This window comes from Somniosus microcephalus, chromosome 3, assembly GCF_052327205.1.
Source record: "Somniosus microcephalus isolate GS21.2 chromosome 3, FLI_Smic_1.0, whole genome shotgun sequence".
In the NCBI taxonomy this organism is placed as follows: Eukaryota; Metazoa; Chordata; class Chondrichthyes; order Squaliformes; family Somniosidae; genus Somniosus; species Somniosus microcephalus.
The window spans coordinates 31628686-31643442 of record NC_140989.1 but is presented as its reverse complement, the minus strand read 5'-3'; the positions used below and the strand labels follow the sequence as shown (position 1 = coordinate 31643442).

Below are 14757 nucleotides of genomic sequence, written 5' to 3'. Positions count from 1 at the left end.
TTTTATTGACTAAATTTAATGATGTCCGACAACGAGTCACAACCGGCGGAGGAGCCACCAGCGCAGCTCCCAGGAGCACAGCCACACCAGCCAGCTTGGCTGCGAGCCCTCAGACCGCCGTACCTGGACCTGAACCCACGAGCAGCAAACTCAGCCGCAGACTTTAAACACTGGCTGGTCTGCTTCGAATCATACCTGAGAGAATCCAGCGTCCCTCAGGCATCCAAACTAAGTGTCCTGCAGGCGCAACTGAGCCCGAGAGTATACACTCTCATCGAGGACATGACTACCTACGAGACCGCCATCAACCTGCTGAAACAGAAGTACCGGACCCCGGTAAACTACATGTACGCTAGGCACCTCCTAAGATCACGGCCGCAACAGCCAGGAGAATCAGTAGCCGAATTCTCACAGGCGCTATATGCACTCGCCAGGAACTGTGACTTTAAATCGGTGTCGGCAGCCGAAAATACTGAAGATAATATCCGCGACGCATTCCTGAAAGGCCTACGGTCCGAGTACTCACGGCAAAGACTGCTGGAAGCTAAAGACCTCAGCATGGAAAAAGCTGAAGCCCTCGCTATCTCCCTGGAAGTGGCCCACCAAGATCAGGAAGCATTCACCAGGTACTGCTCGCGACCCTGGGACTCGGGCCCGACCCCTACCACAGCACCCTTCCCAGCACCGCCCCCGGGACCTACCTCTGCGTCGGCGTCCCGGACCCGACCGGCCCCGCCACCCCCGGCACCGGCCCCGACATCGGGCATCCGCGATCGGGCCGCCGGCTGTTTTTTTTTGTGGCCAGGAGAAGCACCCGAGGTCGCGCTGCCCAGCCAAGAACTCCATATGCAGAACCTGCCTGAAGAAAGGCCACTTCTCCAAGGCCTGCAGGAGCGGATCCTCAGAGGCCAGCAGTGCCGCATGCGAACTATGGGGGCGGCCATCTTCGTTTAGGGCAACTGAGGCCAGCATCCCCACACATGAGTCATGGGGGCGGCCATCTTTGTTTAGGGCAACTGAGGCCAGCATCCCCACACATGAGTCATGGGGGCGGCCATCTTTGATTAAGGCAACCGACCCCAATAGTGCCTCATGTGAGCTACGGGGGCAGCCATCTTCTCCGTCATTTTGCCCTACCTCGTGGGAGACGCCATTTTACTCACCACGCCCGACCGCCTCGCCCGCAGATGACAACGACTCGCTCAGCTACACACTAGCTTCCGTCACCCTGGACCAAGCCCGCCCGCACCATCTGTCCAAGTCAATGATGGACATCAAAGTGAACGGCCACGCCACGACCTGCCTGTTCGACAGCGGAAGCACGGAGAGCTTCATCCACCCAGACACGGTGAGCCACTACTCCCTCTCTGTCCTACCAACGCGCAGCCGAATCTCGATGGCATCGAGGTCCCATGCCACGGACATCAGCGGCTACTGTGTCGTGACCCTGTCGGTTAAGGGCACGGAGTATAAAAACTTTAAACTCCTCGTCCTCCCCCATCTCTGCGCTGCCGTCCTACTAGGGCTGGACTTCCAATCCCACCTCCAAAGCGTAACCCTAGCATACGGTGGACCCCTCCCCCCACTCACAGTCAACAACCAGCAAACGTTAAACCGCCCACCGCGTAACACCTGCAGCCTCTCCACCCTCAAGGTCCCGCCACCCTCTCCGTTTGCTAACCTTACCCCTGACTGCAAACCCGTCGCTACCAAGAGCAGGCGGTATAGCGCCGGGGACAGAGCCTTCATTAGCTCTGAGGTGCGGCGCCTCCTGAAAGAGGGCATTATCGAGGGGAGCAGCAGCCCCTGGCGTGCCCAGGTCGTAGTCGTAAAGACCGGCGATAAAAACCGCCTGGTCATCGACTACAGCCAGACCATAAACAGATATACCCAGCTGGACGCATACCCCCTCCCCCGCATATCTGACATGGTCAATCAGATTGCACAGTATAAAGTATTCTCGACCATCGACCTGAAGTCGGCCTACCACCAACTCCCTATCCACCCTGAGGACCGCCAGTATACCGCCTTCGAGGCGAATGGGCGCCTATACCACTTCCTTAGGGTCCCCTTCGGTGTCACTAATGGGGTCTCGGTCTTCCAAAGGGAGATGGACCAGATGGTTGACCAGAACGAACTGCAGGCTACATTCCCCTACCTAGATAACGTCACTATCTGCGGCCGCGACCGGCAGGAACATGACGCGAATCTGGAGAAATTCCTCCGTACGGCCCAACGGCTGAACCTCACCTACAATAAGGAGAAATGCGTGTTTAACACCACGCGCCTTGCCATCCTCGGCTGCGTAGTGGAGAATGGAATCATCGGCCCCGACCCAGAAAGAATGCGCCCCCTCATGGAGCTACCCCTCCCCCACTGCCCTAAAGCACTTAGGAGAACCCTGGGGCTTTTCGCCTACTATGCCCAATGGGTACCCAATTACGCGGACAAAGCCAGACCCCTCCTGAAAGCCACTTCCTTCCCCCTCACGGAGGAGGCGTGCGCGGCCTTCTCCCTCATTAAGGGAGACATAGCCAAGGCCACGATGCACGCAGTGGACGAGTCCATCCCCTTTCAGGTGGAGAGCGACGCATCCGACTTCGCCTTAGCCGCCACCCTAAACCAGGAGGGGAGGCCAGTGGCCTTCTTCTCAAGGACCCTACAGGGCCCCGAGATCCGACATTCGTCGGTCGAGAAAGAGGCCCAGGCGATCGTGGAGGCAGTACGGCGCTGGAGGCACTACCTGGCAGGCAAACGATTTACCCTCCTCACCGACCAGCGTTCGGTGGCTTTCATGTTTAATAACAAGCTGAAGGGCAAAATCAAGAATGACAAGATTTTGAGATGGAGAATCGAGCTCTCCACCTACGATTATGAGATCTTGTACCGGCCAGGCAAGCTGAACGAATCCCCTGATGCCCTTTCACGAATGACATGCGCCAGCGCGCATATCGATAGGCTTCAGACCCTCCACGACCAGCTCTGCCACCCCGGAGTCACCAGACTCTACCATTTCATTAAGGTCCGCAACCTGACCTACTCCATCGAGGAGGTCAGGACCATGACCAGGAACTGCCAGACCTGTGCGGAGTGCAAACCGCACTTCTATAGGCCGGACCGAGCAAGCCTGATCAAGGCCACCCGCCCCTTCGAGCGCCTGAGCATCGACTTTAAGGGGCCCCTCCCGTCCTCTGACCGTAATGTGTACTTCCTCAACATCGTTGATGAGTACTCCCGTTTCCCCTTTGCCTTCCCCTGCCCCGACATGACCAGTAGCACGGTCATTAAGTGCCTGAATGCCCTCTTCGCCTTGTTCGGGTTCCCGAACTATATACACAGCGACCGGGGCTCCTCCTTCATGAGCGAGGAACTCCGGCAATTCCTCCTAGAGAGAGGTATTGCAGCAAGCAGGACCACCAGCTACAACCCCAGAGGTAACGGTCAGGTGGAAAGAGAGAACGCGACGGTATGGAAGGCCGTCCTCTTAGCCTTAAAGTCTAAGGGCCTCCCAACCTCCCGCTGGCAAGAAGTCCTCCCGACAGCGCTGCACTCCATCCGGTCATTACTTTGCACGGCCACTAACACCACCCCCCATGAACGAATGTTCGTTTTCCCCAGGAAGTCGACTACGGGAACCACTCTACCAACCTGGCTGACCGCCCCAGGGCCGGTCTGGCTGCGGAAACACGTGAGGGCCCATAAAACGGACCCCCTGGTCGAGAGGGTGAACCTCCTGCACGCCAACCCCCAGTACGCCTACGTGGCGTACCCACACTGTCTCCCTACGAGACCTCGCACCCTCAGCCGATCCGGAAACACCGCCACCACCCCCCCCAACCCCAGCCCAGGTAGACGGCATGCCGGAACCCCACGAGCCCTCGCCGACCACGCAAACACCAGCATCAACACCGGATAAGGCACCAGCACCGGATAAGGCAACACCACCGCTGCGGCGATCGGAGAGGCTTACGAAGCCTCCGGACAGACTGACCTACCAGAATTGGTAGTACACTTCACCCCGCCGGACTTAATTCTAAACAAGGGGTGAATGTGGTAAACCACGTTCACTATCGTATCACTGTTAGTAGTTAGCACTGTTCACCACTGTTCGTTATAACTGTATCACTGACCACTATTGTATCACGGTACGAGGTCGCCTCTTGCCACACTGCTATACCTGGGATGACCACTGCCGACTCCGCCTTGGCTCCACCCACCAGGCCAGGTATAAAGGTGAGCGACTGACTGGTATTCCTCCTGCTTGGATCGGATCACCCACGAGAGTGGGCTCTGTTATTTAGTCAATAAAAACCTTTAGTCACCTTCGTAACTCTTCGCCTTTTATTGGAGGAATTGATAGGTATATCACATATCCTTCGATTTCTTTCTCCCTCATGGGCTTATCTAGCTTCCCCTTAAATGTATCTATACTATTCGCCTCAACTACTCCTTGTGGTAGCGAGTTCCACATTCTCACCACACTCAGGAGAAACTTCTTTGCCCAGAGTGCCAGCCGTGCCTCAGTGAGTAGCACTCTCGGTTATGGGTTCGAGTCACACTCCAGAGACTTGAGCATAAAAATGTAGGCCGACAGTCCCAGTGCACTACTGAGGGAATGCTGCACTGTCGGAGGTGAACGTAAGAAATAGAAGCAGGAGTCGGCCATTCGGCCCCTCGAGCCTGCTCCGCCATTCAATAAGGTCATGGCTGATCTGATCTTGGCTTCAACGCCACTTTCCCCGCTCTCCTCATACCCCTCGACTCCCCTGTAGTTCAAAAGTCTGTCAATCTCCGCCTTAAATATATTCACTGACTCCGCCTCCACAGCTCTCTGGGGTAGAGAATTCCAAAGATTCACGACCCTCAGAGAAGAAATTCCTCCTCATCTCCGTTTTAAATGGGCGACCCCTTATTCTGAAACTATGACCCCTAGTTCTAGATTCCCCCACGAGGGGAAACATCCTCTCTGCATCTACCCTGTCAAGCCCCCATAGAATCTTATATGTTTCATTAAGATCACCTCTCATTCTTCTAAACTCCAATGAGTATAGGCCGAACCTGCTCAACCTTTCCTCATAAGACAACCCCTTCATCCCAGGAACCAACCTAGTGAACCTTCTCTGAACTGCCTCCAATGCAAGTATATCCCTCTTTAAATAAGGAGACCAAAACTGTACGCAGTACTCCAGGTGTGGTCCCACCAACGCCCTGGACAGTTGTAGCAAGACCTCCCTCCTTTTATACTCCATCCCCCCTTGCAATAAAGGCCAGCATTCAATTTGCCTTCCTAATTACTTGCTGTACCTACATGCTAACTTTGTGTGTTTCATGTACGAGGACCCCCCAGATCCCCCTGTACTGCCGCATTCTGCAGTCTCTCTCCATTTAAATATTTTACTTTTCTATTCTTCCTACCAAAGTGGATAGCCTCACATTTTCCCACATTATACTCCATCTGCCAAATTTTTGCCCACTCACTTAACCTTTCTATATCCCTCTGCAGACTCTATGCCCTCCTCACAACTTGCTTTCCCACCTATCTTTGTATCTTCAATTAATTTGGCTACAGTACACGGTCCCTTCATCCAAGTCATTAATAAAGATTGTAAATAGTTGAGGCCCCAGCACTGATCCCTGTGGCACCCCACTAGTTACCGTTTGCCAACCTGAAAATGACCCATTTATCCCGACTCTCTGCTTTCTGTTAGTTAGCCAATCCTCTATTCAATTCAATTCGCTTTATTGGCATGACAAGGTACATCTTATGTTGCCAAAGCATCGAAAAAACATTCATGTTTGTACACAAAAATACAGATCTATCCATACAGTGTATAAACAGATATATCCCTGAGTGTATAAATATACATTCATATAATTTGTATATACTCTTTTCTTATATTTAGTGGTTGTCCCTCTGTTTATGGCAAGCTGTAACATAGTGTGCCGCTAATGTTACACAATTTCTCTCTTCCCCTAGTAGGTATGGGAGTTTTTGGTCGTCATTCAAATTTCTGAATTCCAGGTATATTTTTGTGAATTTTGGGTAGAAATTCTCCCTTATGCCCTGATATTTTCTACAAGCTGTGAGGAAGTGCATCTGTGTCTCCACCACTTCCTGACTGCAGTGAGAGCATATCCTGTCCTCTCTTGGTAGCCGGGTCTGCCTGTGTCTACCTTTTTCGATCGCCAGGCTATGTTCACTAAGTCTGTACATTGTCAAGGTTTTTCTCAGTTTGCTATCCTTTACCATGGTCAGGTAATCAGCCATGTTGTATTGTCTGTTTAGGGCCAATATCCACGCTAATATATTACCCCCAACAGAGTGAGCTCTTATCTTGCGCAGTAACCTTTTATGTGGCACCTTATCAAATGCCTTTTGGAAATCCAAATACACCACATCTGCAGTCTTTCGGATGAGGCCCTGTCTGTCCTCTCAAGTGGATGCAAAAGATCCCAGGGCACTATTTGAAGAGCAGGGGAGTTCTCCCCGGTGCCCTGGCCAATATTTATCCCTCAATCAACATCACAAAAAATAAGGTAACTTTCACATTGCTGTTCGTGGGAGCTTGCTATGCTCAATTGGCTGCTGAGTTTCCTACATTACAACAGTGACTACACTTCAAAAGTACTTCATTGGCTGTAAAGCGGTTTGGGACATCCCAAGGTTGTGCAAGGCACTATAGAAATGCAAGTCTTCCTTTCTTTTCTTTTATTGGATTTATTAGTGACTATCATATTTATGGCTCTTAGTTCAAGTCTCACTCACAAGTGGAAACATCTTTTCTATGTCTACCCTATCAAACCCTTACATAATCTTAAAGGCCTCGATCAGGACAGTTTGTCAGTTCAGAAAGGTCATTGACCTGAAACGTTAATTCTGTTTCTCCCTCCACAGGCTGAGTGTTTCCAGCATCCGCAGTATATTTGCTTCGGTTTGAGCTGCTGTTCCTTGAACACTAATGCTCCAGCACTGCTTGCACAAAAGGCATTGCACTGTGCTAAATGAACATGAATTTTTATTACTGCCAGTCTGTACTGCAAGATCACTGCTGAGGTGGGAGTACGTTATGGTATACTGTAGTCCAATGATCACTCACAGCTAAATACAGTGGTAGGGTTTACAGTATTAGAATTAATGAATGAATGCTTGGAAGAAGCCAACCAGTTTGGCTTATACAATAGTTCGTATTCACATCATAAGTAAGAGAGATCTGTGCAAGAGTTAAAGGATATCAAATGCTATAAAATACTAGCTGATGATAGACCACTACCACAATACAAGACCACTACCACAATACAATACTAGAATAATTTTCCCAGACAGTATAAAATCATAAAACATCTAATTAGTATCCATCGATTAACTGGACCAAGTATATTCTGTGAAGGGACCAGCTTGCATAAGTAACAGGTAAAATGCTGATCTCAACACACTACAGGACTGTCAGATTTAAAGTGTAAAACAAGGACAATTATTTAACCATTTTCTATTCCAAAATACATCCAATATGTCTTAATGACAAAATTTCAGACGGCGCTGGACCCGAATTAAAACCTTCATCCACTTACATCAGCACATCCACAATTTAGAAACTCCTAAATATGTCAATCCACTCCAAATCAGAACGGACATGACAACTTATGAAGGAATGCTTTTTTAATTCCTTATTTGTAATGCTCGATAGCGATGGGGTTACAACACAATTGTAGTTTTGTCATTTATCTGCCCAAAGCATATTCGACAGAGCATCAATGATCAGTTCTGTAAGAATTCACTCAACTGGCAGTCAACATTATTTATAACAATTGTAAACTCGAGCACAGCACACCACAAGTTCAAGACATTCTAGTTTAGAAATAAACAGCAATCACAACCTCATGATAAAATTAATCTACCCAAACAAAATAACCTATTGACAAGTTATACTGATACAACTGGTTTCCCAGTTATGCTGTACGGTTGGCATCAATGCAATTAGCTTCAACTTTGCATCAATGCAAATTGCGTACTATGATATTGGTGCAAAGACACCAGAAGCACACTTAGGCAAAAATTATAAGACGGCCAGCGAAAGGTACAAGATCACCTCAAAGAGGTACTCTCTCATAACTTGGGCTTCACACTGACTGCAGTCTAACTACAACTCTGGATCACTAGGCAAATGTGGAGCTTAAGTTTATGGAGGGTGGAAGCGAGCCAGGAGAACATTGGAATTAGTCCAGTCTGGAGATAACAAAGGCATGGATAAGGATTTCATCATCGGATGAGCTGGGCGATATTACGGAGGTGGAAGTGGGCGGTCTTGGTGATGGAAAGGATACGGGGTCGGAAGCTCAGCTCAGGGGCAAATAAGATGCCGAGGTTGCAAACAGTCTGGGCTCGCCTCAGAGGGCAGGGAGGGGGATGAAGTCAGTAGCTAGGGAATGGAGTTCAAAGTGGGGGCCGAAGACAAGGGCTTCGGTCTTCCCAATATTTAATTGGAAGACATTTCTGCTCATCCAGTACTGGATGTCAGACAAGCAACATGACAAATCATAGGCAGTGGAGGGGGTGGAGGTAGAGCTGGGCGTCATCAGCGTACATGTGAAATCTGACAATAACATCTAGAACCAACTTCTGTTTATCATCTAGATAACATTATTTGGAGGCTTGGCTAATTTCGTCAATGCCCTGACACCACTGGTGAAACAGTGAGAAGCTACAATTGCAAAAACTCAGGCAGAAAAGGATAGTGAAACTGAAAAACCTACAATACCAACCAAACATGAGAGGAGGCGGAATGACGGTGGGCGACTACATAAAAAGGTTGAACCTGCTGCTGGAATCCAGCCTGGCTGACCCACAGCAGGATGTGTGGGTGACGCTGAATGGAGAAGGATGGATGCTTGCAGCTGGAAGATCTTGGATTTAAACCTGGCCCCATTCTAACTGGATGGAAAATGTGAGGATTTAAATAGACAACAGCACTGGGCAAGCTGCAAGCTCATGGTGCGTTAGCGAGACACACGGGGGGGGGGGGGGGGGGAGATACAGAGAGGGGGGGGAGATACAGAGAGGGGGGGGAGATACAGAGAGGGGGGGGGAGATACAGAGAGGGGGGGGAGATACAGAGAGGGGGGGGAGATACAGAGAGGGGGGGGAGATACAGAGAGGGGGGGGAGATACAGAGAGGGGGGGGAGATACAGAGAGGGGGGGGAGATACAGAGAGGGGGGGAGATACAGAGAGGGGGGGAGATACAGAGAGGGGGGGGAGATACAGAGAGGGGGGGAGATACAGAGAGGGGGGGGAGATACAGAGAGGGGGGGAGAGATAGAGAGAGGGGGGGAGAGATAGAGAGAGGGGGGGAGAGATAGAGAGAGGGGGGGAGAGATAGAGAGAGGGGGGGGAGAGATAGAGAGAGGGGGGGGAGATAGAGAGAGGGGGGGGAGATACAGAGGGGGGGGAGATACAGAGAGGGGGGGGAGATACAGAGAGGGGGGGGAGATACAGAGAGGGGGGGAGATACAGAGAGGGGGGGAGATACAGAGGGGGGGGAGATACAGAGGGGGGGGGAGATACAGAGAGGGGGGGGAGATACAGAGAGGGGGGGGAGATACAGAGAGGGGGGGAGATACAGAGAGGGGGGGGAGATAGAGAGAGGGGGGAGATAGAGAGAGAGGGGGGGAGATACAGAGAGGGGGGGGAGATACAGAGAGAGAGGGGGGGAGATACAGAGAGGGGGGGGAGATACAGAGGGGGGGGGAGATACAGAGGGGGGGGGAGATATAGAGACAGAGAGGGAGAGAAAAAGACGTACAGAGGAGGAGGAGAGACGCAGAGAGAGAGAAAAAAGAGAGCGACAGTGATACAGCGGCAGAGAGAGATACGGGAGAAACACACAGTGAGACGGACTAAATCAAACCATTTGTGGAATAAAAACCTGCGATGAGAAACGGCACCGAGCAGCGAACGACCGCTCCGAGGGCGAAGCGGCAGAGACAGCGGCACAGATGGCGGCTGCTGCTGCAAGAATCACACCGGAGAGCAGCTCCCTGCGGACGGCATTCACAACACCGAGAAAAACACAACACAGGCAAACCGAGGCATCGGCCAGAGCCGCCAGTCACCACAGTCACTGAGCAATCTTCAACCGCGCACCGATCTGCGGCGCCGAGGATTACACCGTCGGGTTGATTTTTAAATAGTCTTCTCCTCAAACACTAACCCTCCCTCCCTCCCTCCCTCTCCTCACACACTGACCCTCCCTCCCACACTGACCCTCCCTCGCTCTCCTCACACACTGACCCTCCCTCCCTCCCTCTCCTCACACACTGACCCTCCCTCCCTCTCCTCACACACTGACCCTCCCTCACCCTCCCTCCCTCTCCTCGCACACTGACCCTCCCTCACACACACTGACCCTCCCTCTCCTCACACACGGACCCTCCCTCCCTCACACACCCTCCCTCTCCTCACACACTGACCCTCCCTTCCCTCACACACCCTCCCTCCCTCACACACTGACCCTCCCTCCCTCCCACACTGACCCCCTCCCTCCCTCTCCTCACACACCCTCCCTCCCTCTCCTCACACACCCTCCCTCCCTCTCCTCACACACCCTCCCTCCCTCTCCTCACACACCCTCCCTCCCTCTCCTCACACACCCTCCCTCCCTCTCCTCACACACCCTCCCTCCCTCTCTCACACACTGACCCTCCCTCCCTCGCACACTGACCCTCGGGCCCTCCCCTCGCACCCTGACCCTCCCTCGCACACTGACCCTCGCTCTCTCGCACACTGACCCTCCCTCCCCTCCCTTCCTCCCTGACCCTCCCTCGCACCCTGACCCTCCCTCCCTCCCTCGCACCCTGACCCACCCTCCCACCCACCCTCGCACCCTGACCCACCCTCCCTCCCTCTCGCACCCTGACCCACTCTCCCTCCCTCGCACCGACCCTCACCCTGACCCTCCCTCACCTCGCACACTGACCCTCCCTCCCTCCCTCGCACACCGACCCTCCCACCCTGACCCTCGGGCCCTCCCTCACTCACTGACTGACCCTCGGGCCCTCCCTCACTCACTGACTGACCCTCGGGCCCTCCCTCACTCACTGACCCTCGGGCCCTCTCTCCCTCCCTCGCACACTGACCCTCCCTCCCTCCCTCGCACACTGACCCTCCCTCCCACCCTCGCACACTGACACTCTCCCTCCCTCGCACACTGACCCTCTCCCTCCCTCGCACACTGATCCTCGGTCCCTCCCTCGCACACTGACCCTCGGGCCCTCCCTCGCACACTGACCCTCGGGCCCTCCCTCGCACACTGACCCTCGGTCCCTCGCACACTGACCCTCGGGCCCTCCCTCCCCCTCACACTGGCCCTCGGGCCCTCCCTCACACACTGGCCCTCCCTCACTGACCCGCCCTCCCTCGCACCCTGACTCACCCTCCCTCCCTCGCACCCTGACCCTCCCTCCCGCGCACCCCGACCCACCCGCCCTCGCACACCGACCCACCCGCCCTCGCACACCGACCCTCCCTCCCTCGCACACCGACCCTCCCTCCCTCGCACCCCGACCCCTCCCTCACTTGCACCCCGACCCCTCCCTCACTTGCACCCCGACCCCTCCCTCACTCACTGACCCTCGGGCCCTCACTCACTGACCCTCGGGCCCTCCCTCACTCACTGACCCTCGGGCCCTCCCTCACTCACTGACCCTCGGGCCCTCCCTCACTCACTGACTGACCCTCGGGCCCTCCCTCACTCACTGACTGACCCTCGGGCCCTCCCTCACTCACTGACTGACCCTCGGGCCCTCCCTCACTCACTGACTGACCCTCGGGCCCTCCCTCACTCACTGACTGACCCTCGGGCCCTCCCTCACTCACTGACTGACTGACTGACCCTCGGGCCCTCCCTCACTCACTGACTGACTGACTGACCCTCGGGCCCTCCCTCACTCACTGACCCTCCCTCACTCACTGACCCTCTCTCCCACCCTGACCCTCTCTCCCACCCTCGCACCCTGACCCTCGGGCCCTCCCTCACACTCGGGCCCTCCCTCGCACACTGACCCTCGGGCCCTCCCTCGCACACTGACCCTCGGGCCCTCCCTCGCACACTGACCCTCGGGCCCTCCCTCCCCTCACTGACCCTCGGGCCCTCCCTCCCCTCACTGACCCTCGGGCCCTCCCTCCCCTCACTGACCCTCGGGCCCTCCCTCGCACCCTGACCCTCCCTCCCTCCCTCGCACCCTGACCCTCCCTCCCTCCCACCCCCCTCCCTCCCTCGCACCCCCCTCCCTGACCCTCCCTCCCTGACCCTCCCTCGCACTGACCCTCCCTCCCTCTCACCCTGACCTTCCCTCCCCTCCCTCACACCTTGACCCTCCCTCCCCTCGCACACTGACCCTCCCTCCCTCTCACCCTGACCTTCCCTCCCCTCCCTCACACCTTGACCCTCCCTCCCTCCATCTCACACTGACCTTCCCTCCCTCCCTCGCACCCTGACCCTCGGGCCCTCCCTCGCACTCTGACCCTCGGGCCCTCCCTCGCACCCTGACCCTCGGGCCCTCCCTCACTCACTGACCGTCGGGCCATCCCCTCACTCACTGACCCTCCGGCCCTCTCTCCCTCCCTCACTCACTCACTGACCCTCCGGCCCTCACACCCTCACTCACTGACCCTCCGGCCCTCACACCCTCACTCACTCACTGACCCTCCGGCCCTCACACCCTCACTCACTCACTGACCCTCCCTCCCTCACTCACTGACCCTCCGTCCCTCCCTCACTCACTGACCCTCCGTCCCTCCCTCACTCACTGACCCTCCGTCCCTCCCTCACTCACTGACCCTCGGGCCCTCTCTCTCACTGACACTCACTCACTGACCCTCGGGCCCTCTCTCTCACTGACACTCACTCACTGACCCTCGGGCCCTCTCTCTCACTGACACTCACTCACTGACCCTCCGGCCTCTCACTGACCCTCACTCACTCACTGACCCTCGGGCCCTCTCTCACTGACCCTCACTCACTCACGGACCCTCCGGCCTCTCACTGACCCGCTAGATTCACGCACCGACTCCGGCTCGAGCTGCTGATTGCCTCTGGCATCCGGGTATCCTCAGAAACCCCGCACTGAGCGGCGGCGGACAAAAAGCTCCCGCGAGAGCAACCTCCCCGGCTGCTGCCCTCTGTCGCCAAGGCAGCGCATCAACTGCAGCACTCTGACCCCAAACAACATCTTACCGCAGCAATCTGACCCCAAACAAAAACATCTTACCGCAGCACTCTGACCCCAAACAACATCTTACCGCAGCACTCTGACCCCAAACAACATATTACCGCAGCACTCTGACCCCAAACAACATCTTACCGCAGCAATCTGACCCCAAACAAAAACATCTTACCGCAGCACTCTGACCCCAAACAACATCTTACCGCAGCACTCTGACCCCAAACAACATCTTACCGCAGCACTCTGACCCCAAACAACATCTTACCGCAGCACTCTGACCCCAAACAACATCTTACCGCAGCAATCTGACCCCAAACAAAAACATCTTACCGCAGCACTCTGACCCCAAACAACATCTTACCGCAGCAATCTGACCCCAAACAAAAACATCTTACCGCAGCACTCTGACCCCAAACAACATCTTACCGCAGCACTCTGTCCCCAAACAACATCTTACCGCAGCACTCTGACCCCAAACAACATCTTACCGCAGCACTCTGACCCCAAACAACATCTTACCGCAGCACTCTGACCCCAAACAACATCTTACCGCAGCACTCTGACCCCAAACAACATCTTACCGCAGCACTCTGACCCCAAACAACATCTTACCGCAGCACTCTGACCCCAAACAACATCTTATCGCAACACTCTGACCCCAAACAACAACATCTTACCGCAGCACTCTGACCCCAAACAACACCATCTTACCGCAGCACTCTGACCCCAAACAACATCTTACCGCAGCACTCTGACCGCAAACAACAACATCTTACCGCAGCACTCTGACCCCAAACAACAACATCTTACCGCAGCACTCTGACCCCAAACAACAACATCTTACCGCAGCACTCTGACCCCAAACAACAACATCTTACCGCAGCACTCTGACCCCAAACAACAACATCTTACCGCAGCACTCTGACCCCAAACAACATCTAACCGCAGCACTCTGACCCCAAACAACATCGTACCGCAGCACTCTGACCCCAAACAACACCTTACCGCAGCACTCTGACGCCAAACAACATCTTACCGCAGCACTCAGACCCCAAACATCCTACCGCAGCCCTCTGACCCCAAACAACATCTTACCGCAGCACTCTGACCCCAAACAACATCTTACCGCAGCACTCTGACCCCAAACAACATCTTACCGCAGCACGCTGACCCCAAACAACATCTTACCGCAGCACGCAGACCCCAAACAACATCTTACCGCAGCACTCTGACCCCAAAAAACAACATCTTACCGCAGCACTCTGACCCCAAACAACATCTTACCGCAGCACTCTGACCCCAAACAACATCGTACCGCAGCACTCTGACCCCAAACATCAACATCTTACCGCAGCACTCTGACCCCAAACAACATCTTACCGCAGCACTCTGACCCCAAACAACATCTTACCGCACCACTCTGACCCCAAACAGCATCTTACCGCAGCACTCTGACCCCAAACAACAACATCTTACCGCAGCACTCTGGCCCCAAACAACAACATCTTACCGCAGCACTCTGATCCAAAACAACATC

At 54.5% G+C, this 14757-nt stretch overlaps 1 protein-coding gene across 2 annotated transcripts in view; it reads right to left on the bottom strand.

Moving 5' to 3' along the window:
- The window catches only part of cnsta (consortin, connexin sorting protein a), a 106428-nt gene extending 93314 nt beyond the window's left edge, over positions 1-13114 (bottom strand). Inside the window, exon 1 of one of the 2 annotated variants that reach the window (XM_085979796.1) lies at positions 13045-13114. The gene's annotated coding sequence lies outside the window, so the exon portion shown is untranslated. Of the gene's footprint in view, positions 1-9922; positions 10187-13044 lie in introns of those variants that run through there. The other variant, XM_085979797.1, reaches the window with a different exon arrangement.
- Between the last annotated feature and the right edge of the window lie 1643 nt (positions 13115-14757).